The sequence below is a fragment of the Kogia breviceps genome, chromosome 10, assembly GCF_026419965.1.
Source record: "Kogia breviceps isolate mKogBre1 chromosome 10, mKogBre1 haplotype 1, whole genome shotgun sequence".
NCBI lineage: Eukaryota > Metazoa > Chordata > Mammalia > Artiodactyla > Physeteridae > Kogia > Kogia breviceps.
This window is the reverse complement of record NC_081319.1, coordinates 73,556,613-73,578,805: the sequence shown is the minus strand read 5'-3', so window position 1 is coordinate 73,578,805 and position 22,193 is coordinate 73,556,613. Positions and strand designations below refer to the sequence as shown.

The 22,193-nt window shown below is 48.3% G+C and overlaps 1 protein-coding gene across 5 annotated transcripts in view; it reads right to left on the bottom strand.

The window, feature by feature from the left end:
* DAAM2 (dishevelled associated activator of morphogenesis 2) overlaps positions 1-21,333 on the bottom strand; it is a 114,526-nt gene extending 93,193 nt beyond the window's left edge. For 2 of the 5 annotated variants that reach the window (XM_067006153.1, XM_059075360.2), the window contains exon 1: positions 21,070-21,332. The gene's annotated coding sequence lies outside the window, so the exon portion shown is untranslated. Of the gene's footprint in view, positions 1-20,392; positions 20,559-21,069 lie in introns of those variants that run through there. The other 3 variants (XM_067006149.1, XM_067006152.1, XM_067006151.1) reach the window with 3 other exon arrangements.
* Between the last annotated feature and the right edge of the window lie 860 nt (positions 21,334-22,193).

Sequence of the window (22,193 nt, the reverse complement as noted above, 5' to 3'; positions counted from 1 at the left end):
CTCTCTCTCACTCTCTCTCACTCTCTCTCTCTCTCTCTCTGACACACACTTTCCCCAAGAATGCTTGACTTTTCAATGAGGAATTCTTGTATATCTGGGATTCTTGGAAACAGGACAAAGACAAATGAATTGCTGGCTCTACCCTAGGGTTGGAAACCCTCTAGAACTAACAGGAGTGGAAAGAGGAAAAGAGGAAAAGAGGGTGTGGTGTGTCCATGGCAGAGAGGAGGGCAGCAGGATGGAGGTGCAGGACCCGAGGGTTCAAGGCACAGGCTCTCCAGAAGCTCCCCCACTGACCCCCAGATCAGAAGGCACCTTCCACTCTGCTACTAGAAGCCTACCAAGGCAGGGTGGGGAGGTGGGGATACAGAATAATGCTTGTTGATGCTACAGAGTTACAGGACGGCGGAAGTCACAGTTGGTTATTCAGCTCATGCAGAAAGGAGATGGTTACGACGTATAGGGGGTGCAGTACAGAGGGCATGATTCTTGGAGACAGGCCCTCTGTGCCTCTACCTATCTATGTGGCTTCTGGCAAGGTGCCTAAACTCTTAGAACCTCGGTTTTCTCTTCTGTAAAATGGGATAACACCCACATTGCCAAGTCTGTTATGAGAATGAGGTATGTTGAAGTGTGCAAGTGCTCAGCCCAGGGCCTGGCACACAGTAGACCTTCAACTGATGGAGAGATTGACGAGTGGGAGTTTATAAAGCTGTCTGTGCAGTGGGCCAGCTGCAGGAGGCCTGACAGCCCCAGGGATGGCCAGGCAGTGAGAAGACTCAGCTCCCGGGGTCACAGCAGCTAAGCTTACTGAGCGCCCTCCATCGTACGCCCCTCGGGTGCTTCGAATGTTCTGGCAGGTTAGGGCCGTGCACCCCCCCCCCCCCCCCAGGCCACAGCGCAGACCCTCTGCAGCTCCAGCTGCTTTAATCCAAAGTGCTAACGTGTGGGTTCCAGGTCACCAGAAAGAAATGGTAGACGGTCTACAGGGGTCCTGGGTCCCTTGGCCTCCTCAGGTGAAATGGTCAGGAAGCACTCTGGCCTCTCCGTAAAGATCAGGTCAACACCCTGACCTTGCTGCCCAGAGAACCCCAGGAGTTCTCCATCCATCTGGAGAAAGCAGGGGACGGAGCATCTGCCACGCCCACCCCAAGCTCTCCACACAGCCTCTGCCAAGAGCTCAGACTAACCTGGGAAAACAGACCAGGCCCCCGGGGTGTTTTCTGTCTAACTGAGAAGGCAAAACACAGACATGAAAGGCTTAAGAATACTGAAAAACAAGGGGGAAAGAAAACAGTTGTCTTTCCAAGGAACTCATATGCACAGAGGGATCATGGGGTGACCTGGGGAATCCACATTCCACAGAGTTAATCCGGGAGACTTTCTAGAGAGTGGTGACGGGTGCGGCTGCAACTTAGGGTCACCCGCAAGCTCACCCCAAAAGTCCCCTCTTAGGCCCTGTGGCCTAACTGGGGCAGAACCGGCGCTTGTGCCTGAAATAGTAAATTTACATAACCTCACCATTGCAGCGATGCTCCACTCGGCTCTAGTTACAACAACAAGAGTTTAAGAACTGGAGAGTCTGCAATGGCAAAGGCAGGGTGGGCGGGGGGAACAAGACAAAATCCACATGAGGTTTTCATTTTCTTTAGCCATGTGAGAATGGCCCTGTAGATCCAGCTATAAATACCCCGCTGCCATTGCCACAAGATGGAAAATCGGGCACGCGCACGCACACGCACTCACACACACCCACCACACGTGACAAGTCCTTTCAAACAGTTCGTGGGCTTAAGAATGCAAATCAGTGTTTCTAAGAATATCTGCCTTGAGAAGATAACAGTGCTAGACTCTGCTTGCTGAGTGTCCTGCACTGAGGTCTCCCCAAACATATTTGACAGAATTTGCAAAGATGCTGTCCCCCCACAGCCATCACCAAGGTGAAATGCAGAGCTGTCCCCACGGCACCCAGGCTAAGTCAAAGTGGCCACAAACAGGACCGAGGGGATGGGTTTTACACCAAATCCCTTAGAAGGAAGTGAAGACCACACACACCCCCGCCCCCCGCTTGACCCAGGACACCTTAGATCTAGTTTCCTGGAAGTAACGCCTGAGACAGAGATTCATATATATGTCATGTACTGAGGCCATGCTCTCAGGAGAAACCAGGAAGGGAATGAGGGAAAGAAGAGAGGGCAGCCCTGAGAACTGCACGGGGCACCAACAGCATCTTCCCAATGAGTCTGTGGGCCCAAATGCCTTGTTGCTTAGAATGTGTGTTTTCTATTGATTACAAAGGTTGGTTTGTTTCTTTGCTTGCTTTGTTTTTATTTCTTTTGCATGGGATGCTTTTAGATTCGACCCACTGAAGAGAAAAGCAAAGGTTTGATCAATGAATGTGGCACATGATGCAAATTGCCCACCTAACATTAATTCTCTCCTTCTTCCATACTAAGAGGTCCCTGCTTTGGTTTGAGGCAGCAAAATGCCCATTTAAAAAGCTTTTAGCTTCCCCCCAGACTCCCTTTCAGTTTGAAGTCTCTCCTTAGCACCAGTTTCTAGAGGTTAAAAAAAAAAAAAAAAAAAAAAAAAAAAAAAAAAAAGCTTGTTAAAAGCACTTCAGAAAAGCTTGTTAAAGAGAAACAATTAGCTGACATGCACTTTTTGTGCTCTGTCCTTCTCTTTCTTCCTGCCTGGAATGCAGATGTGAAGCTAGTGGAGATGCAGCCATCTTGTAACCAAGAGGCAGTGAGCACAAAGGCAAAAATCTCATTCTAAAGAAGGCTGAAGTAGAGACATAGAGGGAGCCTGGGTTCCTCATGGCACTGTGGTGGCACTCTGCCAACTCAGGACTGCATCTGCTGTCCTAAAAATGAGAAAAATAAAGAACCCTAGTTAAGCTTCTGTACCATGTAGTTGGGCTTCTGTACAGTGTAGCTGAACACAAATTCTAACCGATACATGCCTGAAAACACTAGTCCTGTGTGGTGTCCCGTGAAAAAAGTCCTCTTTAGATAAATAAATTGAGAGAATACTAGTTTAAACAATGTGAAACCAGTTTTTGACTGCAGTGCTTCTCTGAGCACTGTAGCTCCGTGACAGAAAGAAGAGCAAAGATGGAAGGGCTGCTTCAACTTGTTTAACCACAGAACTTTCTTCCCAGGGCCACTGTGGGAACCCAGTGGTTTATCAAATGAGGTTTGGGAAATGCAAGACAAGATGACCCTTCATACTTTTCCTCCTGAACATTTCATGATTCCCCACCTAGAGCAGACCAAGCTGATGGACAGGTCCACAAGCACCCATGTCACCCTTGACGGGACATGAGTGGGAGTCAAAGAACTGAGGCCTGTGAGGTTGGCTGGAAGAGGGCAATGAACTAGAGCAATTAAAAGACACAAGGGGGTGCCAAGTCTTCTGGAATCTTGGAGTCCTCACTCCGCTTTCCAAGTGGTGACTGGCATTCACCTTCAGGAATAATAATGATAATAATAATAATAATAATGATAATAGCCAACCTTTACTGTGTGCTAGGCCCTGTGCTTCACATCATGTTCCCATGTAACTCCTGCAGCTGTCTAATGAGAAACACACCTTTAGTTTGCCCATTTTACAGATAAGGAAACTGAGGCCTACTGAGAGATGTCAAATGTTTAGCCAAGGTCAGAGGGCTCTTATTCTCTCTGCTACCAAAGCCCACCAACTTCAATGGCTCTATTCTCCTACCCTTCTTTACCAAGTACACATTTTGTTTGTATATTGTGAACTTTCTCTTGATATGTTGCTTTGCAGGTGCCCCTTATCTTTGGCATGTACATGCTGGATTGGGAATTCTCCAGGGCAGGCCCTGTACCCCTCTGAGTTCAGATATGTTATTTTCTCCTTTCTCTGTACCTTGCCACAGTGTTTAGAGACCATGTCTCCACAATTAGGGTCATTCGATCAAGGTTGCCTCTCTGACGTTTATCACAGCCTTCACAGGTGAGATGTGTTCAGGTGAGCCTCAGGGCGAGGGTAATGAGTGATGTGGAGGAAAGTGGAGCCAGGAGGAAAACTCCGGGAAGATTAGCTCCAGCTAAGGGCGTCCTCAGCCTCACATGCGTACCCATCAGGGCACTCAAGACCAACGTGGTGTGTGTCACTTGGGTTGGGCTCGGAACAGGTCTCAAGACCACAGCCTGCCACCTGAGACCACCAAGATCAATCATTTTAAGGTATGATAACGACCTGGAGCATGATAAATAGCCAATCCCCGAGTCTCATTCAAATCATCTTCCTTTTCAAAGCACAGAACAAAGTACATGACCCATAGCCACAAATCTCAGTTCCTTTCCCTCCCAGACCTCCTTCCTTGCTTACCCATCTAAGCCAGGGGTCAACCAGTCCCCCAAACCATAGCCCAAACTGCCCAAATGCTATTACAGGTTGAATCACAGGGGACTTCTCATTACACCTGGTCTTTCTAGCTACATGATGACTGCACATAGAAATATACAAGGTGCTGCCTATTCTCTGCTTGCCCCTCTGCCTCCATTCCCTGCCCTTCTCTGCCAAGATCCCACCCTGGGGGGGTTGGGAAGGTTGGCCTCTCCAGAATGCATCACCCAGCTTCCTGGGCTTCTGCTGCCCAGTTGGAAGCAACAGCAGCTGATTGGAGGGTGGGAGGAGTGAGATCTCAGGTGTTATTCCTTTATTGTCTCTCTGCTAAGCCATGGCTCTGGCAGGGGCTGTGTTCCTCTAGGGCCACAGCTCCAGCCAAGCAGCCCTTCCTCCTCAGCTCCAGCTGGCACAGGGCTCTGATAACACCAGTCCTCCCCCTCGCCCCTCCAGGGGTAGGAGTATTAAGAGTTTCCTGCTGTTGTTGGCTCCCGGGTGCCTCACCATCTCCTCTCTGCAAATAGCCCTCTCATTACGTTCTTATCAGTTCAACTCTTTTGGGAGCGCCAACTGTTTCCTGCCCAGAGCCTGATATGGACTACAGTGTCCATTCTCAGAGCAACCACGTACCTAGGATTTGCTCCCCGAAGTTCCAGCTTCATGCAACTTTCTCCCATGTAATGAAGGTGAATTATATGATGCATAAGTAAGCCAAAGGCAGAGAGGAAAGCCACCCTCAGCTTCAGTCCCCAATGCAAGCACCACGCAAGCCAGAGAAGGGGGCTCACTGGTGCAGAACCACTGAGCGTTGAGGTTCACGGGCTCAGTCAAGGACAGAGGCTGCACAACACAGGACAGGGCACTCAAGGCCAACACAGTATGTGTCACTGAGATTGGGCTCAGACCAGATTCCAAGGGAGAGGGGGCTGCAGAAAAGAGGAAGGCACATAAGAGATGGATGGACTGCATTTCACTAGGCACCTAGGAAAGAAGTCAGCAGGGCTTCATTGTCAAGTAAAAGAAAGTGAAGCAATTGCCAGTGGTGGGTGCTTTCCCTCTTGAGGATGTTTGCAAGAGCAACAGAGCCAGGGCTGAATTGATGGAACTCAGAAGGGATGGAGAACTTCATTGAAACCAGGCAGTTATGGTGCAGAGAGGGAGATTCTTCCTCCTCCCGAGCCCAGGCAGTCAGAAATACTTGAGAATGTTGGTCCCACGTCCTTATCAGAGGGATGTCAGGATTGTGGCTGTGGTCACCTGCCAGCACGAGCAGGGGATCCCAGTAACTCCCAAGGGAGAGATGGGATGAGAGAAGGCTCCAGCAATTTGCTAGAGAATGAGCCAGAGAGCTGCTGTTTGGTTTCTATTACTACGGCCCTGTTCTGCATCTCTACCAACATATCCAACGTATCAAAATATGATCCCAACAAACCCACAAGTCAGAGAAAAATAGGTCAAGATTTTTAGTTCAAAAAACAGTGAATACCGTGTGCATACAGGGTCCAGTATAGATGTTTGCAGAATGTTCCGTTTGAAGATGATCACATCTACCTAAAATTTCCCGTATGGACCTGGAGCAAATGGAGAGCAGTTTCCCAGTCACTCTACAGTGTGTCTGCCAACAGGCAGAGGGGATGGAGCAGGAGTTTGTGCCCATTTTTAGAAATTACCTTGTTTTCAATTAGAAAATATTTTACCTCTCTACAAAATGTAGATAATAAACATCTGTGTAGCCATCCCAAGCAATAAAATACCGCAGATACAAATGGAAGCCCTGCATCCTCCTCCCTGGTCTTCCTTCCTGCCTTCCCTAGAGGGAGCCACTTCTCTGAATTTGGTGGTTATTCCAGAATAATGGGTTTTTTTTTTTTTTTTAACACTTTCTTTAATTACACAGGTAAATATGTGTAAATAAAAGCATGTTATTTTGTATGATTTAATAGCAATGGCATTCCTCTGCAACTTGCTTTTTCCACTTCATATTGTTTCTGGGGTTATATCCCTATTCATTTTTCACTGTAGTCCGTAGTAGTCCATTGTACATACAAATCAAGTTACATAATCAGTCTTCTGGTTGGTGATAGACATTTGGGTAGTTTTCTAGCTCTTAAAAAAAATGCCATCATGAATATTCCTGAACATGTCTCTTTTGTCACATGTATTAGAGTTTCTCTAGACTTACATAGGAATGAAATCACTGGGTCGTAGGGTAAGTGTATCTTCAATTTTACTGGATAGTGCCAAGTAACTCCCCAAAGTTTCCATACCAATTTAATTCCTACCATTAGTGAATGGGAGTTGTCTTTGGCTCTACATACAATGGGAGGAGTATAATTTTTTTGGGGGGGGGGCGGGCAATCTGATGAGTGTGAAATGGCTGTCTCCTTAAGACTTCAGTTTATGGTAATTCCCTGATTCCGAGTCAGGCTGAACATTTGTTCACGTGTTTACTATTCTAGGGCATCACTGCAGTCTTAGAACTGCATTTGCATGCTTTGAAAAACCAAAAGAATTTTTCTTTTAATTTATAAAAGTTTGAACAAGTTAGATAGGGTTTCATCACTTCTTCACTAGGAAACTTGGAGAGGGAGGAGGAGCTGTGGCCGGAGCCAGAGGGAAGACTTCCTCTTGCAAACTGGCTTTGAGAGAGAGATTTTTTAAATGAGTCATAACATTAGAGATGAAGCCCATGAAACAAAAATGCCAACAATCCCTGGGCAACGTGAGAAATGCATTTCTGTAGACCCCGTCAACACTGTCTAGGAAAAGTTCAGAGTGTGTTCATTGTGCCTTTTACCTGTAAGACACACAACTATGTGGACATCACAGACGCATCGAAGGAACCACAGGAATCATCTGTCCATCCTCCTGCTGCAGGAAGCACCATGTATTTACCATCCTATCATCACAACAGAAACTGGGAAGGATATACCATAACTTCTTCACATTCCCAAACACTCTTAAATGGAATCTAAGGTTCTCAATTTTGAGCATCTCCCACTCAGGGCACTGATGACATGGGATAGTATTCTTCACTTTTAGAATCTTCCTCAGCAACAACGTTAGTCCTTGGAGGACTCATCTTAATATCCCCTGTCCCCGGCACAAGGATGGATGAACCAGTTTGGAAGTGCATGAGGGCAAGGAACACATGGTATTCAACTTCAAAGTTTCAGGAGGCATTCAACTTATGTCTCTTAAGGAAAGGAATTTCTTCCATGCTAAATCTTCTTCTCTGAGCTTTAAGAACAGAGTAAACATGGACATAAACTTTTTGCCTTTTTGCTCTGGGTGTAAAAGAAGCCAACCTTGGGGATGCCTCTTTTCCACGAAGTCTTCCCTGACATCATCCCCCATCGCAAAACAACCTTCCCTTCTCTATGTATTGCATCAGCACCATACAGTACCTTATTGGTACTGTAAGCCTGCCAACTTATTTGGCCAATGATAACAACATAGGTTTATGGAGTACACACTGTGCTCTAGGCACTGCGCTAAGTACTTTACAAGTCTTACTTTTGTCATCATTTGGAGGTAGGTACAATTACAATCACCATTTTACAGATGAGGAAACTGAATCTCAGGGAGGATAAATACTTGCCCAAGGCTACAATTCTAATAAAGGGTGGAATCTGAACTTGCATCCCAGCAGTTTGACCCCAGAAATCTGCACAAGAAGCCACCACACTATACCAAAGATACTGCAGGACACACATAAGCCCTCAAATGCTTCTTGCTGTTGCTCTGGTGAAAATGCAGCTGTGGGCTTAATGAGAAGTTAATTATCCTTTGCATCCTTATCTTTGACACCCACATCAAATCCCTAAGACCTTGAAGAATTTGCCAATTCCTTCCTCGTTTATTAATAAAAGCTCCCAGCCACGTGGGGTTGCCATGCACGCACTGATGCCTCACTGAGAGACCAGAGGCCCTGGAGGGGGTGTAGATTTTGCTCACGGGGGATTCACTCCACAGGACCTGCCCCAGCACAGCCTCCCGCTGGTGCTTTTCAAATAGCTGTTGAACCACCACAACCACTAACAGCTAGGAATTACACACAGCACTTCACAGTGTACTGAGCACGTTCCATATACCCTGCATCACAGATTTACTTCACTCCTCTACCCCGGGCATTAGTGTCGTTTCCGCCGCACTCATGGCTGAAACGGAGGCTCAGAAATGCTAAATTGCTACATCGCTTATCTAAGCCAGTGGAGCTCATTAGTGGATGTCTGAAATTCAAACCTAGATCCTGACATCAAATTCCATGATGCGTTTGCTACTCATTAAGTTGATCCTGTTTATTCTTTGTCTTTTGTGTGTCTGCATACCCTGCCACGCAGAACTGACTTTTCTTTCTGGATCAGTGGAATGGGCGTCAGATCAAAAAAAAGAGGACAGAATCCAAACTAAGCTCTGGTTTTATGAACTATGAATGAATGAACGAACAAGCACATGGATAAATGTCATACACAGTCAAATATTCCTGGAGTGCTGACTCTGTGTCTGTCACCCGGCTAAATGCCATCGATACCACAGTGACTAAGGCACAGCCCTAGACTTCTAGAAGCTTCTAGTCTGTTGGCAAATGCATCTCAATGGTAACAGGATCTGTTAAAGGAAGCTCACCTTGTCAGAGCCCCATCTGAGCGGGGAATGTTGTGTAGAGGGGAAGAAGAAAACCAGACTCATTTTTAAGATAAACAGAGGAGACTAGAAGTACATCACATGAGGGCAGAGTCCAGAGAGACAGTGTTCTGAAAGAGTTAAAAAGAACCTGTACAGCCCACTGACCAGGAGAGGGATGCCAGCTCAGACTTCCAGGGGGGTGAGCAAAACTGGGACAGTCCCAATTCATGCCTGCTTCCCAGCATCCTATCCAGTTAGCGCCCTTTCGAGCTTGAAAGAGTCCTGGTTTACACAGCGAATTACATGGTCGCCCTTGCATTCCAGGAAAGTTATGACTTTCTCCAGCTGTCCCTGGGCAGGGAAACAATTTGACCTCCCAAGGTCACTGAGTTGCCGTATTTCTGCTCCATCTCACAGAGCGTCTTCTCATAGCCACCACCCACAGCTGGCACAGGTTCTAGCGGGTCTGGGTTTCTCTCCGGTGTCAGCACCAGAGCCAGAATGATTCACCATCAGATCCTAAAATGGCTTTAGATGCAGGCACACCTGTTTTACATCCTCTGACAGTCTCTTCCTGTAGGATCTTAGGTATCTCATTCAATTGCTCTGAGCCTGTTTCCTCATCTGTAAGAGGGATTAATCACACCAATCTCAGCTCATGGAATGGTTATGAGGATTTGGTGAAGGAGTATAAGTGAAACACCTAGTACAGTGCCTGGTAAAAAGGACATGCCTACCCTACCCACCCACCCCGCCCCGAGGATTTCTAGAACATGTGAGCTCTCAGATACCAAGAGCCTGGAGGATATGCACATTTCAAGAAGCCCAGGATATTACCAGGCCTCAAGCCCCTACAGTACCAAGTTAGAACGCCTTCTTCATCTTTACAGAAAGTGGAAAACATGGTACAAGCACTCTGTAAAGCTGTTTGGCAACATCTCCTAAAGTCGAACATATGCATTCCCTAGGTTCCAGCTGTTCCACTTCCAGGAACACACCAACAGAGAAGCATTCCTATCTTTACCCGTGAACAAGTGCACGAGTGTTCACAGCAAGGCCTATTCACAACAGCCCCAAACCTGGAAACCACCCAAATGCTCACCAACTGAAGAGTGGATAAAGTGTGGATAGTCCCATAATGGAATACTACACAACAATGGGAAGGAGTCATTGACACATCATGCCAAGCAAAAGTAGACACACATAAATGAGTACACACTGTACGATTCCATTTACTTGAAGTTCAAGAAGTTCAAGAACTTGAAGTTCAAGAAGTTCAAGCAAAACTAATCTTTGCTGTTAGAAGTTAGGATTATGGAAGGGGAGTAACCAGAAGGGGATACGAGGGACTTCTTGGGATGGGGGAGGTGGAAGCTTTGGAATGTTGTGTTGCTTGATCTGGATGCTGGTTACACAGGTGTGAAAAACCATTGAGCTATATACTTATAAGCTGTCTTTTTCTGAACCAGGTCGAACTTCAATAAAAATTTTAAACGAGGGGCTTCCCTGGTGGCGCAGTGGTTGAGAATCCGCCCGCCGATGCAGGGGACACGGGCTCGTGCCCCGGTCCGGGAAGATCCCACATGCAGCGGAGCGGCTGGGCCCGTGAGCCATGGCCGCTGGGCCTGCGCGTCCGGAGCCTGTGCTTCGCAACGGGAGAGGCCACAACAGTGAGAGGCCCGCATATCACAAAAAAAAAAAAAAAAAAAATGTAAACAAAATAAACATTCTAAATGTAAAACATAATTTTTGGTAGACAGTTGAGCAGACGAAGCAGGCAGTAGACACTTGGCAAAAGGCAGTGGCATATTTTACTTGATAAATGCTCATCGGGCCCCAGCTCTGTGCCGAGCCATCGTGCAGGACGCGGGGCCAACAGAGCTAATGATACTGGGTCCTTGTTCTCCATCCTCATCTCCAGAATCATCATCACTAACACTTCCGAGTACTTACTATGCGACAGCCATGGTTTCAAGTACTATTTTTGTCTTTTTACCAAATCATGCATTAACTTTATCTTCATAACAAGCCATTTTACAGATAAGGAAACTAAGGCACAGAGAGATGAAGTAACTCACACAAGGACACACAGTTAACATGTAGTGGGGCCAGAATCTGAAGCCAGTGCCTACGCTCTGACCCACAGCTTTCTACTCAGAAGTCCGGTCTGTTTATTAGCTATAAGTCCCAGCTTCCATGTAGGCAGCCACAGACATCAATAACATCACCTCTGTTCAGGAAAGTGGTAATGGTAAATTATCAACCGAGTGTCTCAGAAAGGCAGAGGCAATTCCTAGCTCTCTCTCTCTGGGCAGCTGCCAGCCCGATGTCACATGATCGGGAACAGACTGATAAATATATTGATGGAGATTCAAAAAAAAAGGAAAAGAAGAGTTAAAATGGCTTGGCCTTCCTACTGCCCAAAGTCCACTGCCCAAAGTCCACAGAAACTCTGAATTTGCTTCAAACAAACTTCAAAGCTGCCTCTGGCACTGTGGAGATACTGAGGGATCTTCCCACTAACCTGGAATCACTCCCTTCCCTCGCTGACTGATCAGGGGAACTTGAGGCTGGGGGCTGTGGAGTCTGAGAGGAAATGAGGGAGGGAGTACTGACACTGACCCCCAGGAACGGGGTCAGACGTCAGCTGTGAGTCTGGGTCCCCAAGTCTGGCCCATCGGGAATCCATCACGCAGGCAAGCTTTGCTTTGGCACTCAGGCAGCCGATCAGTGTACATAATCCGGAAGGTGGAATGTTCAATGCCCAGCACCAAAGACCTCCCTTGCTTGGGACAAAGCAGTAAGAAACAAACACCCCCCGTAAAGACGAATCAGATCTGGCAGAGACCCAGGCAGGCATGATGTGAATACCTATACAGGCAGGAAGGTGGCTCCCAGTGGGCCAGAAGAGCCCCCTGAGACCACTCCCTTTATCTAGCAGAAGCACTGGTAAGATAGAGAGGAGTTCCCAAAGGGCAACTTGTCCAGCCCGTCTCCAGGCAGGATGTCAACAAAGCCATCTGGTCACGCTTCCAACCTGATACGCCTGTACACCTCTCAGCCTAGCACTGGGGGTTCGGGGGAGGGAGCAGGGGCAAATACAAATTTGGCAATAAAATCAAAATATTTGTTCAGCCTTCCCAGTTATGAACAACTCTATCTGTAGAGAAATCAGCTGGATCTCACCTAGAAAACACACAAAATAGAGCACAAGAAAAAAAAATGCACTTTTTCGTATTCTGACATAGCCACCACCAAGTATCTGGAAAACAACGGACTCTTCCAAAACAATTTCACGTAAAATAAGTAAAACTTCTGGGGCAGGTAGGAAGAGTTCTTGGAATCAGTCGCTCATGGGTGGGAGGTTCGGGTAGGAGGTGGCACTGGGCAGAGGGAGAAGTACAGCTGCCAGGCAGCCTCAGTGAAGGCTTCGGCCGGCCCCATGGGGAGCCCTGAAGCTGGGATGTCCTTTAGAATTTCCCCACATTGGGGCAGAGGGGCCCCACTGGTCACTGAATGCAGGTGACCCCGTAGAGAGACTGCCGCTGGGGCAATTCTCTTCCGCGAAGGCAATTCCAAAGAGGGCTGGCCACTGCCAGCACTGCCTGCCACTGGGAGTCAGTCCTGGGGGTGCAGTGGGCTGATCTGGGCACAGGGTCCACACACCTGCCCATAACCCCGCACTGCCTGACTTGTTCCATCAACACCGTTCTCCAGTCCAACATATCCGTCTTTGGTGTTTCCTGCTGTTCTTCCTACATAGTCAGTGACTGAGGAGACCCAAGGAGGGAAGACTGAATCTGATGAGAAGCAGGGGGCAGCCACAGGGCCTGATGCGCAATAGCTTCCCTAGGGGACAAACAAGGGCCACACACAGCATGCAGGATGGTCACAGACTAGGTACGTCAATCACTCAGCTCTCCTGGGTGATGGATGCTTGGTATGTCAGACTCGGGGACCCAAACTGGTGATCATCCAGGATGAAACCACGTTTAACAAATGACTGATAAAAAAAAAAAAAAATTTGAACCTCACTACAAGAATGGCATGACCTCAAATACTGATATATAGAGCTGTGTGTGTCTAGGCATAAAGAAATCAGAAAAAAAATAAAGAGTTCCATCCATCGTAGGGACAACCTTGATAAATGGTCAAAGAGAAGAAAAGTATACTGCAGAGTAACATACGCAGATTCCATCTCAATGAAAAACACTCAGACAAGACTCCACCATACATGTATACACACCTGTAGTACTTGTATGAACAAAGGAAAAGATAGGGAATGATTAACTCTAGACTATAAACATTAATTCCCAGGGTGTGGAGATGCTATTTGTTTTCCACTCGTCTTTTTGTATCTCTGCATGATACTGATTCACGTGTTTAAGCAAGCCAGAATTACTGTCATAATTTTGAAAAATCAAAGAATACATTTAAAAAATTACTTTAAAAAATTATCGACACAGTGCCATGTGCATAGCAGGGAGCTCTATAAAAATACTATTTCATTCCCTCTCTTCCCTCCCCTTTAGAAATCAGCTCCTAATTGTCCATTTGGGGTTGCTCAAAGGGAATATTTAAGGCTGAGATTCTTCTATGCCTTCTCCTTAATCATTAGAAAATACCAATTTTAATATTATTCCATATACAATATATGTTGGCCACCAACATAGATCTGCCACTAAAATCCATAAAAATTATACAACACCGAATAATGCTGTGAATTATCTGCTTTTTGCTATCATCTGTGACCATGCCTCGCTCTGTTACCGTGCTAATGAAAGTTGACCACACCAAGCCAACTCACAATTATTTTGGCACATAGACATGAAAAGCCCAGAGAAGCCAAAACCCAACTGCTCACCACATCTGCTGACAAGAAGTCGAAGAGTTGGTTTTAAGTTTCTTCCCTCTTCCCCTGTCCCTGGCTACCCCTTAGGAGAGGTGTTCCAGAGGGCAGGAGCCACCGCAGGGTAGAGAGATGAGGACACAAAGGATCCACGGAGTCTATAAACTGGACCGCTCTTCTCTATCTGGCTGGCTATGGGGATTCGCTCCTGGGCAAGTCCCAGATAGATTCCCCAAGAGTTAACTCAGCTGTCACCGAGTTGAACCAAGGGTTTAATTGACACTGTTTGGCTACCAGGTGTGGCTTCTACAATGCAATTTGGCTTTAATGCGCTCCAAGCATGCAGAAGGCAAGACAGAGACTCAGTCCTGCCTTGACTATGACGCAGCGTGTTAGATGTTACGTCAGAGCTGCAGTTTAAGTTTGTGGGAGGGAGGGGGGAGGGGTGACTGGGGGGTCGGGGAGGCTTGCTAAGGGAGCTTGGGAGCAAAGGGGCCCCCTGAGCAAGCCTGGCAGGACAAGCAGCCCAGGAAGATGAGGACTGGGGGAGGGCCTTCCATGTACAATGAACTACCAACAAGGGCATAGAGGTGGGACATGCTTGTGCCTAGACTCAGTGCAATAAAGCCTAAGTTAACCCTTGAGGGATTATGGGTATCACTGGCTGACACAGGAGTCAGGCAAACAGCACCTCACTCACACGTCGGGGGTCCTGACCTGTGTTGTCTTAAAAAGACCCCCTTGACCTCGAAAGCCTCACGTCAGTCCTCCTCCTTCCCACCAACTTACCGACTGATTATTTTTCCTACCACATCGCTTATTCGGTTCGTGACACTAGATTTAGATTCTGACTTTCGTTTTCCTTCAGACTGGGTAGTTGCCAGGAACTACAACCACGGCCATCACAGGTGGGATAGCTAACGTCTGTTCAGTGCTTACTCTAGGCCAGGGGCTGGCAATCTTCGCAACCATCCTGTGAGGGCGGTATTACTTATTATCCTCCCCATTTTTCAGATGAGAAAACTGAGGCTCAGAGAGGTGAAATCATATGCAAGGTCTTACAGCAGGTAAGTTGCGGAGACAGGGTTCAAACACATGTCTGTCTGATTCTAGAATCCGTATTCTTTTTTTTTTTTTTTTTTTAACGGTACTTAGGCCTCTCACTGTTGTGGCCTCTCGCGTTGTGGAGCACAGGCTCCGGACGCGCAGGCTCAGCGGCCATGGCTCACGGGCCCAGCTGCTCCGCGGCATGTGGGATCTTCCCAGACCGGGGCACGAACCCGTGTCCCCTGCATCAGCAAGCAGACTCTCAATCACTGAGCCACCAGGGAAGCCCTAGAATCTGTATTCTTGACCACCAGGCTGTAACAACCCTCCCTACGCTACCCTTGCTCTGGTCACTCTGAGAACCAGAGCAGGAGCCATCAAACCTTTTCTGTTAAAGGGCCAGACAGTAAATATTTTCAGCTCTGCGAACTACACAGCCTCTGTTACAACATTCAACTCCACCCTTTTCACATGAAAGCAGACACAGACAACACATAAAGAAACGCCATGGCTATATGCCAATAACATACAAGGGCTTGTTTACTTACATGACAAGGCAACGGGCTGGACTTGGCTGCTGAAATTGTCGGCTCCTCATCTATAGTAGTTTGTTCATTCATTCAGCCAGTGTTCACCGAGTGTCTACCTATGCCTAGCACGTTCTAGGTTCTGGGTAGAGAGAGAACCACGCAAGTCTCCACCCTCATGGAGCTTAAATCCTAGCAATGATTTGGTTGTTTGCTTCACCTGTGCTTGATACCCTGATTCCTCACCTTGGTCCTCTTCACGATTCCCTTAGACTGGTGACTCTCAACTTACGCTTCACATCACCTGGGGCGCTTGTAGAACAATCAATGCCTGGGCCCCCCACCCCAGAGATTCTAATTTAATTGGCCTGGGGTGGGCGGGTCCAGGCACTGATAATTTTTCAAGCTTCCCAGGTGATGGGTTGAGACATACTGCTTGGGTAGCTGCTTACCTTCCACTTAACTGTGTGAAATAGGGGAAGCCTTCTTTTTTTGTTTTTGAAGGGCAAAGATGATTTTTTTTAACATCTTTATTGGAGTATAATTGCTTTACAATGTGGTGTTAGCTTCTGCTGTATAGCAAAATGAATCAGCTATACATATATCCCCATATCTCCTCCCTCTTGCGTCTTCCTCCCACCCTCCCTATCCCACCCCTCTAGGTGATCACAAAGCACCGAGCTGATCTCCCTGTGAGGGGAAGTCTTTTAAGCCCCCAGTTTGAGCTGTAAAATGTGGATAACACGCATCTCGTAGGATTGTTATGAGGATGAAATGAGGCGCACGTGCTTTTCAACCTGTAGGCTGCTATACAAATGTCAGGTATTATTGTCATCATGGCATTATTTTTCAGTTTTCATGCTAGGTCCTACCTCAGTGGTTTCCCTCCCCTGTTTTGACCTCGATTCTTTGGACCAAGACAGTGTTTGGGATTTCTAAAGCAAGCTCTATGCATAGCTCACTAATAGCCCGGGTTTATGGGTTAGTGACCTGGTGGTCTTTCCTTTGTTCTAGTAGAGCATCACATGGGACTTCCATTTGTCTGGCATGGGGAGTGCAGATCTGTGCCCCACTTTTATAGTGAAGGTCTCCATCTCCAGGCAGGGATAGCTGACCTTTAAGCACTGTTGTGAAGCCTTGAATAAGTGGCTTATTTACTTTGACTCATGGACAAGTGTCCAAACCCATGCACTTTCATGGGCTTAGAACGAAAAAGGGAAGGACATTACCATTTTGCTGAGCACTGATCAGTGTGCTAGGTTCTTCCCATGTATTATTCCATTTCATCTTCAGAATAACCCTGGGATGCGAGAACACCTCTTGTTCTCATTTGACAGATAAAGGAGACGCAGAGGCTGAACAGCTTGTGACCTGACGGTTTCGGAACTCAAACCTGGGTCTTGTTGACTCTGAAGCTCTTTGCACAGACCCGTGGGGCATCCTACAAATAATTTAGCTCCTCTTCGGCCAGGATTCAAAGAGCTACCAAACTCCCTCGAGTTTCTTTTTCCCAGGTTTCTTTCTTTTCTTTTCTTGTTTTTCAAGGGGGAAACCCAAAAAGAACTCCACAACACCTGCTAATGCCCATAGTCTGACAAGTCTCACCCAGCGCTAGCATGGTGATCCACGGGTCGAAAGAAAAGGCACTTCCTCACTGCACAGCATTTGGATGGTGCAGTTTTAAAACCTCATAATGAAACAAGAAAACAAACAGACCAAAAAAATGTGAGGAGAGAATTTGGAGAAATAGATAGTGCCAGGAGTGAGGAATTCACTGACCCCCAATCTGGGCCATCTCAAGAGAAGCTGGCCACTGGCTGAGCCTCTTAAAAGCTGAAAAGTCATCCCAGGCCATGGTTAAAGAGAGAGTTTGTACAAAGCAGAAACAAATGCAATCTTCAAAGTCTTAAATGTCAACTTGAAGGATCACTTAGAAGCTCTGAGATGGGCCAAGAGAACCTGCAGCTGCTTTCTCCACATCAGATGCTCTTTCCGTCCTTTGGACCAGCCATGCCACACCACCAGACAGCGTGTCGATCTGGGTGGGGGCAGCCTCCCCAGCCCATGCCCACCAAGATGTTTACAGATGGCTAAAGCTTCCATTTTTACAACCCATCAGATTCTCCCCTCTCACTCTGACCTGAGCACACTTGAGAAGCAGTGACTGCCTCTGACCTCGGGCCTGTCCTTCAAGACTCCACTGGTCCTTGATCTTCCCGTCCCCCTCCCACCTTCCCACCCGCTGCCCCCCGCCACACACATACAGCTGGCTCTGCTGCCCTCTTCCCTCCCAAGAGCTCAAACACAGGAGTGGTTTCCAGACCAGATATCCAGGATGCCTGGTGCCCTCTCCCACCCCTCAGGTTAACGAACCGGCCACGCTCCCGGATAATCCCCACTAGCCCATGATTCTAGAGGGGGGAAGTAAGGGTGACCTGAGCCCTAGAAACTCCACCCAACGGCCTTCAATAATGGAAAATACGTAGCCAGATTTGGGGAGAGGTCCTTTCCAAACCACACGGGCTCCTGATGGCTAAAAAGCTGGAAAATAAAATTATGGGATTCCCTTTATTAAGGGTCTACAACAGTCCTAGCTCTGTTTTAGTCCTTTTGCATAAATACCATGTTTGTGACACCCTTGTGAGGTAAGTATCATCTCAGGCTTAAGCTCAGACGGAATAAGTAACGTATCCCAGGTTACTAGTTCTCTCCCAGGGCAGACTGCTCCGATGTCTGTACTCTTCCTGTTGTGCCAGGCTGCATCTGAAGTCCAGAGCCGAAGGACACAGGGTCCCTGAACACAGAGACTCTGGCTGTGGAGATTTAGAGGGTCATCTGCTGTCAAAGCCAAGGACATCCTCCAAGTGGTTCTCTCTGTCAGGTGGCTTTTTGCCCCTTGGACCTTCCGGAGAGCCTGAGAATGCACCCTAAGCATTCTGATCTCAGAGATGACCAAAGCGTGGGCCAGAAGCTTGAGCTGATAGAAGGGCCAATGAGCAGGCTTCCATATCAGCCCAAGAGTCAGTGGCCTGAGAATCCGTCCCGGGTCTGAAGTTGGTGAAATGCTCCCCGGAGCAAACTCAAAAGGGTCAGGATTCCACTGACCCTCCAGAGAGGGTGATGAAAGAGTTGAGAGCCCAGTTCTCACCTTCAGCTGTCCCCGAGGCGTCCTGTGCTGGGACAAGGGACCACCCTAGATTCCCAGATGGGTCCCCTCCACCCCTGGGTACTCAGCCTTCTATTTGTAAATGGTGGGAATGAGTGAATATTTAAATCATGACCTCCATCGGCTGCACTGTAAGAAAGACGCCAGCCTGGGCCTGCTGATGATCTCTGCACCCTCCTGACCGCATACACTTCGCCCCACCCTCTTCTTTACCTCTGGATCCAAGGCTCTTCAGTAATGGCAAAAGTTTAACCTGTTTTGTGTCAAAACACTTTGGGGACAGGGGGTTGGGAAAGAAGACTGGGGAGGGGGCATTTGCCCACAGAAAGCAGGAGTCTTTCAACCTCCCCTACACTCACCAAAACTAAAAACCTCCACCTCCACCGGCCTTTCGACTGGTCACCCCCCTCACACCCTCCCCCTTCCTGAACTCCTGACTCTCTTCTCAGTTCTAAGGCCCAGGAGAAGTTTCTCTCCTCTTTTTGTCCTGATGGGGGCACGAGTATTCCCTCTGCATCTAAGGGTCTGGACGAAAAGCTCTGTAAACTCAGCTAGGACTTAGGAGCCGCAGCGTGCAACCACCAGGGAACAAGACAATCATAGCACAGTTGTTGTTGTTTTTTAAAAAAAGGGAGAGATGGGGGTCGATGTAGCTCCCAGAGCAACTGAGAAATGGCCCGTTTACGCTTCCAGGCCTGAGGCCACGACCACCCCACGCAGTCACCAATACAGAAACAAGCGTCTACACGTGCATCTCGCGGGTACCCCACTACACATGCACACGCACTTTTGTTTACACGGTCCTTAGCGCGATTTCCTTCTTCTCTGCACTCAAGTTGAAGATACACTCCTGAAGTTAAAGGAGTGTATAGCTGACATTGCTGTCTGCTCAGCCTTTTGTAGCTCTTCCCCAGGGGTCAATTTGTATAATTTCTAAAATCCTTCCCAAATCTTCGACTTCCTGTGGGTCCTTTCTGTATCCAGATTTCCTCCCTGTCCCTCTATTGTTATTCTCTCCTATTTTCCTAGGACACAGGGAGAGTCCAGTAATCTTCCCCCAACCCAAACATTGTAGGTCGGTTCTGTTGCAAAATACAAAACCAGAGACGCCGGTGGGATGAAGCTGAAAGGGCTCTCTTTGTGGAACAACTATTGACATCGAGTGCGCGTGCTCTGGGCAACCCAGGGCTGGTGGATCCATACAGCCCCGTGTCCGCCTACACTCAGTAGGGCACAATTCCCCCTCTACGTCCTAGGGGAACTCCATTCCCTCCTTCTGCCAACTTTTCTGAGAAATCCAAGAAACCGACACCAAACTCAGAAGGGCTGGGAGCAACACAAAACTTGAAACTATTTAAAGATGGGAAGTTGCTCTCTTTCCCTTGTAGGTTTTAAGGAAAATCTCCGGGGTCTCTTTCCTGGAGAGGTGTGTTGGTTTGTTTTTTCCTTCCTACCTTCCCAGGAACTTTGCAAATCCACCACAGGACTGTGGAAAAGTGGCCAAGGCAGAGAGAGAAGAGTTAAATCAAGCCCAGACCTCAACAATCTGTGTTCAATTTTGATAAAAATCTCTCTCCCTCTCCCCCACCACTCCCCTTCCTCCACCCCACAGCTCAGACATGTTTCTTTATGTTACGAGCTTGCATCTTGTTTGGGGCACCAGGGCGCTCCCAGAAAACCCCCAACGGCCCCTACCGTGGGCACATGTGGCAGACACGTCCATTCCACTCTCCGGCAGGGCTGGACACAGAGCCTCGGTCCTGGCCACCACCTCCTCCTCCCACCCTTTGCAATTACCTGTCTCCAGACCAGATCCTTCCTTCCCGGTTAAGTCAAAGCCGCAATGCCTGGCGCTGTCAGGGCCACAGCAGGCGTATGGATGGGCAGCAGTCGCAGGTGCTGGGATTCCCCACACACAGGACCCCTTTCCTGGGATGCTCCTTCCTTCTCCCAAGTCCCACTGCTTCTGGGAGCAAGAACCTCCCCGCTCCCTCTGGCCAGGAGCCAGGCTTGCAAGTGGGAGCCGGGGGCTTGTAAAGAGTTAAATCACCCCCCGAAGGAACCGGGAAAAGCCACCTCCAAAAAGTTGTCAGTTTTGGGGGCACCGGCTATGTCTGTCCACTTGTGACAACAAGGAATCAGGTTTCAAAGCCACAAACATTTTTTTTTTAAGTTTTCCAAAGACATTTCCTGTGTCCAGATGTGCCCATCCAGACAGACACGCAACTCACACCCATCGGCGCAGACAACGCACACAGGCCCGGGGAGCCCCACTCAAGTACCCTCGGCGGCTCCTGCAAGCACTTTGGAGAAACAAAACAGGCAGCCCGTGGAGCCGCTGCCTTACCAATCCCCTTTCAACGTTGGAAAGAAAGTAGAAGGGGAGAGAAGTGGGGAAGTGCCCCGGAAAGTCTCCCGCGGTCTCCCCGCCCCCGGACGCGAAGCAGGGAGGAGAACCGGACGGCCGCACTTACCCCGGGGCGCCCATGGCGCGTCCGCCGCTCCCGCAGCCCCGCGCCCGGCTGCGCGCCCGCCGCCCGCCGCGCCGGCTCCGCGCTGATGTGAGTTCGCAGTCTTCCGACCGAAAACTCGCCGCTCCCCCTGGGCCGGCCTCGCGCCCGCCCGCCCCGTTCTGACGTCAGGCGTCTTGGAGCGGGATATTTATGGCAAGGATACTCTGAATTTTCCCTAGGTAGAGTTCTGATTGCAGTTCCTTGGGATTTGTAATTTTCACACTTTCAGACGGAGAGCAGGGGAGGGAGGAAGGGAGAGCGCAGCCGGCAGGGCGAGGCAGACAATGAGGGTAGCTGTTTCCAACGCTGGCGAGGAGCCTTCTCAGGGCTCCCTCTGTTTTGCAAACATGTTAAGGGTCAAGGAGGCAGAAGTGGTGACCTAGGGGGTGGGTGGGTTTCTCCTCATTCCTCCCCTGGTCTGAGCTGGCTGGGAGGTCAGGTGCTGGGGGTGGGTGGGGAGACGTCTCCTTCCACCAAGTCCCTTCATGGGACACTAAGTGCCAGGAAGGTGCTAGGGCAAGAAAGGAGATAAATCAGGAAGAACAGAGCAGCTAATTAGAAGCCCTGGTCCACACCCTAACAACTTTTCCATTTCTTCTTTGGGAATGGGTGCGTGAAAAAAAAGTTTCATTTTATTAAATTATGTTCCACACTCCCTGCCTCTGTATAGCTTTTCCAACTCAGTACCAGTCAGTTCATCTTACTTCATTGCGTACGTACAGAGCTTGAGCCGTTTACAATAGCTCTTATTCATACTTTTTAAAATTGCTTTTATTATTTTTTTTCTTAAATGTGATTGTGATCCATCTCCTGGTCTGGACTGGAAATTGCCTTATTTAAGAACAACTGTCTCCTCCATGACTGACACCATCCTCAGGGTGAGACTGGATCTTCTCTGTTTCCCCCATGATCCCAGGAGTGAGCAAGCAGATGGTGCCCATGCTGGGTGTTGACCCAGGTAGAGTTTTCTAGGTCTGGATTCTGATGGTCATCTGTTTCTCCATCTAGCTGAAGGGGTTTAGGGAAATGGCTTGGTTTAAAGGCCATCTTTGAAGAGTGGAGAGAAAGAGAGTGCAATGCCTTAT